This window comes from Phalacrocorax carbo, chromosome 9 (genome assembly GCF_963921805.1).
Source record: "Phalacrocorax carbo chromosome 9, bPhaCar2.1, whole genome shotgun sequence".
Lineage (NCBI taxonomy): Eukaryota > Metazoa > Chordata > Aves > Suliformes > Phalacrocoracidae > Phalacrocorax > Phalacrocorax carbo.
This window is the reverse complement of record NC_087521.1, coordinates 25,200,660-25,205,753: the sequence shown is the minus strand read 5'-3', so window position 1 is coordinate 25,205,753 and position 5,094 is coordinate 25,200,660.

Genomic DNA, 5,094 nt, shown 5'->3' with positions numbered 1-5,094 from the left:
GCCTAACTTGTAAATTCATTTAGATACGTTGATAAGAGGTCATATCTCAAACTAGTAACTAGTAGCTCCATTTTCTTTTTTCCTGTGTACCTTGGTTTACTAGACTGCATGTCCTTTTGGGCTACTGGAACATGTTGCACACAAAAAGATAGTGAATGTTGCAAAGTAGATTACACAGTGACTTAGGCCTGGCTTCAGCGCAAAAAGAATGGAGATATGTGAGCTGAACACGGAGGAAGGAATATCAGGCTGGTTTTGCTGTCGTCTTCCTCTTCTGCGACCTGGGGCAAGTCACAGAAATCTCACTGTACTTCTGATTTTGTAGCTATTTAACTGGTCTGACTGCCTCTGGAGGGAGGAGGTTATCAGAAGGTTATAAAGCTCCTTCATATTCTCAGGTAGAAGATAGTACAGAAATGCAAATTTTTGTTTCTAGTTATAAAAAATACCAAGTGTTAAATCATGCTGTGAAAATGAAGTTGCTGCTGGATACAGGGATACTTCTGGTACTAGTCTAGCCTGTTCCGTTTTACTGCACCAAGTCATTTAAACTAGGGGTACTTATTTTAAGATGTATTCCAGTGAGAAAATATACTTTGTTAAAATACTTCATGTAGTCTTTAATGATCTAATTTCTTAAAAAGAACTTAATCGTGTTTTCTATGATTTATGAAAGCAAAATTCAAATTATTAGCTAATTTGTTTTAATGTGTACAGTGCTGAATGCAAACTGTTAGATCTGTCTTGTATTTATGTAGAACAGAAAGTCGCTAGCCCATACGTAGTCTTACCTACATCAAATAAAAATACAGGTGGGTATTGATGTGTGGTATAAGGAAGGCACTTGAATGAGGTGTGAAAGATTTAAACTTTAAGAGGTTCTGTACTGTGGGGCCTAGTGGACGTGAATCGACTGTAGCATTCTGTAAAAAAAAAAAAAAAAGAAAATTGAAAACCAAAAATGCACACTCTTAATCTGACTGTAAACCCCTGACATCAGCTGATTACACTTGGGCTGAGGGAGAAGCTTAAAGGGTGAGACTTCTCACTGACTTCAGGAGACCTTGTTGGATCAGCCTGCCAGTATATGAGAATGTGCCAGACTGTTTGTGCTGCCTGGAGTGGTGCTGCTGCCTCCCCACCAGCAGCAGTTCTGCAACACAGCATAGACGTCCTCTCCAGCAATGACCTTGCATTTCTGAGATGGAAACACCTGTGCGCCAAGCTGTATGTGAAGTGGCCCTATTTGTGTTTATGCAAAGAACTGAGGAAAGACTGAAACGCAAGGCAAGTTTAGCCCCACTGCATGCATTTCAAACTTGTGCTGAAAATTGCAATGCTTAGTTTTTCTCTCTTTACTTTTTACATGAGCTGGCATCGCTAATCTCATGCCATTGACTTTAATGTATTAAAGTAAATGTTTACCAGCTACTGTCTCTCTGTAACCCACAGGCATAGTACCTCAGTGCTAACAAGTGTTTAACAATCAGTAGAAAAGTTTTTTTTTAAAGTGGTGGAGCAATTCTGCAAAAAGAAAAATAGCTTCCTAAATTCAATAGTAAATAAACTAATTCTAGGTTACTGTAAACTTTAATGATGACCTTCCTGTTCTTTGTCCACTCTTTGTCATTTTAAAGCTATATATGAAATATAAGACATAAATCTACTTTTAAAAGGCTTGTACAAACTCATAATGCAAGCTACTACTTTAAAGTATTATATGCAGATCTGTCCTGCAAGATCTATTTCATTTATTCAGGAAGGGGAAATATGCTGTAGGAGAAACAGTAGTGTGTTCTATTCTAACTAAGCATATGGATTAATTTCATAACACAGCAATTAAAATCCATTTTGAAAGTTGTAGAACGGAAAGTGATAGGAAAATTATTTAGTATTGGTTTACCGAGCAAGCACCTTACTCAAGTGCTCTCAGATTCTTATAAAGGTGCTTCTGAGATGATGCAGTTTCTCAGAGGAGTCTTGGCAAATTCCTAAATCTGTTGTAATTACAATTCCTATCCCAGAGGTATTTAAAAGTCAAGACAAGGCAGTCTTTAAAAGCACACATGAAGTGTCTATGAATGTTATCAGGCAACGTTCGTTACATTTTACTCAATTTGTTCATATTTTGTCCATCTCACTGTAATAAAAATGTAGACAAAAGTCTCTATCAAACTACTTTGATTTTCTTCTTTTTTCATTTTTAAAAGGCTTAATATATACTTTATTTTTGACCTCTCTTCCTACCCATTTAGGTGTTGATTTAGTCATCTGATGGAGCTGGTCCTTGTTTTGATGTCCAGTGCCTTTCAAGTAGTGAAATAGGGTGCCTTATAACCCACTCTATCCAGTCCTACCAGGTAGGCATCGGATTGCTCCAAAAGCGAGGTAATGAGGGTCAGTTTTCCGAAGATTAACTGGTCGCAAGCAAGTCTGGATGTTGAATTTCCCAGTGTACAGCAGCCAGCTCAGAAGTAGGGGAAGGTCATCGCGACCCGTTTACAATGATGCTTCAGTAGCTTTGGCGTAGACTGGTACTTAAGTGGGAACATGATGCTCCACAATTGCTGTTGTCTGAAGAGCACAGATTCTGAATAGCTTCACATGGCTCTTCCACAGTCACCAAGAGGCATGCTGAAATGGCATGCTGAAACCTACTTGGATATTCATAAACATTGTCAGAGAAAACAGGAATTATCAGCAACCTGAAAACATGAAGCAGCATGTGCCTTCTGAAGAAAATTTTCTCTTTTTTTCAGGGCTACCAACTTTGGTACTGAAAGAAATCATCTATAAAACAAGCTGCACTCCTTATAGCAACATAAACCCAATGTCAGCACAGCGAATGTGGTGTCTTTGTTCTGTTAGCTGGCCTTCAGTTAGCTAATTTATTGGAATAAATAGTGCTGTGATTGTCAGAGTAGCTGAAGGTCAAGTCTCTATGAAGAAATCAGAAAATAAAGCAGTCAAGTTCTGAAATCCAGAAGCCAAACACTCAGCTTGGTGTGTATGTAGTGAAGTACATGATGTGTACAATCTGTCATGTCATTAAACAAAAATTGGTTCATATTTATGTGCCTGTGTTCACAGTACTTATACAGTCAATTCCTGTACCTGTTGATAGTTTGTATCAGTGTGAATTAGCTGTGAGTTCTTGCTCTAAGAATGTGTCACCCGTACACTGTGTATATCTTTTTTTCCATAATTTTTTTCCAACCCGTGAACAGGCTGGATTGCAAAGCAGTTACGTGCCTGAAATAAGCTGCCTGAAGATACGACCTACCTCTCATGTAGCGTTTGTTCAGGCCACGTGACAACTGCTTTTATATGGTGCTGAATACCCTGAGGCTTACAGTTCTCAGGCAGTCGCACTGGCTTCCGCAGTTGTTCCCACTCACTTTTACAATTCATCTGTAATTCCTGTTTCTTGAAACGAGCTGTATTTCAGTTACACCCACAGGAGGAGACATTTTTAGTCATCTGAATGTATGAGCCTATTAGGAAAGGTGAGCTACTTCATTTTCAAACCTTGGGCTGACCATGGATGGTATCAACACTGCCCTACAATATATGGTTGTTTAGTCAGATTTGCACATGTTATTTTACTGTCTCTGTTCAGAGGATTTAATGTCTGAGAACAAGGTCAGCTGAGAATAATACAGGATAAAGGAGTTTGATTCCAGGAAACATCCAGGCAGAGCTGCGATAAATCACTACCCGGCTGGGACAGCACTCAGTCAAATGTGTCCCTTGTAGAAAAAGGTGAGGGCAATAGACTGTTAAGAACCACAGTAAGAGGAACCCTAAATCTTGGGGACTTAATTAAATCTTCTGTCATAAGGACTTTCTGAATAAAGGAAGTTTTGTGCCGATGCCCCAAAATGTAGCTGGGGATGGTAGGTTGCTGAGGCAATAAGCACTTTGGGAGAGAATCCCGTTCAGCATTGGGTCTTTAATTTTCGCTCCTGTTTAAACTGACATACTCTGCACCTGCCTGATCTTTCAGCCCTGCTCTTGGATCAACTGCAAGAGCTGGATAGACTCTTGAGAGAAAAATTATGACGGTTGTTTCATAGCATGGCTGTGAACATGTTTAAAAAGCTAATTGAAGGCTTAGATTTCCGGAGGACAGTTCTGTAGCTTTGTACCAGTCTCTCTCTGGAACAGAAGAGGTCCCCATTAGCTACTAATCCCCCTGCAGACTGTTCTAAATTCCTTATGGAAATAGAATCGTAGAATGGTTTGGGTTGGAAGGGGAGTCATCTTCCTCCCAAAAAAATGCACTTTCAACAGAATCTGGCAGGGGCTGGATCCAGTCTGCTCCAGATGGCATCATCCAGGGATTAAAACGGAGATAGAAAACATTTACGCTGCTCTTGAGGTGGGATGAGCAAATTAAAGTATTTCTGGTTTTAGGGACTTTCCTTCTGAAGCAACAGTGTGGGTGTTGATTTTTTTTAGCTGACACGTTGATGAAACTTTATAACTTTGTGAAAAAGAAATAGTTGTTAGGAAAGTCAGACATTCTATCGAAATGGAACTTTGACAAAAAAAAAAAAAAAAAACCACAAAAAAAAACCACAAACAACAAAAAAACTTTTGGCTGCTCCTACCACTGTGGTTAAAGGTGAAAAGAGTATGCCCATTTAAAGAGTAGTAAAACTTTAATTACACCCTACAACTTTGCAATTCTCCTTTAGCTTGCCTTTCTCCTTTAGTTTGCCTAACCCCCAGTGCACAGATTTTATGGCAGCCTTTCCTTTGGGAAGCAAGAAGGTTTTGCATCTATTCCTACCCTCCTTCCAGGATGAGAACAGGTTGCCTCCTAAGCTGTGCCAAGCTCCGGAGAGCCGCGGTGCTGTCAGCCTCTGGGAGGGGATGGATACCGCAGAGCTCCAGTTGCACAGGGAGAAAATCACACGACTTATCGGAACCGTGCTTGGTTTCACTTTCAGTGAGGCCATGAGCCTGATTATGTAAACAGACCATATCTGCCATTTCATTAAACAATGGCAGGAAAAAGCAAGGAGATTCATATCTCAGCTGCTACCAAAGGGATAAAATTGTAGAGTACTTTGGGAACATTACAGCTAA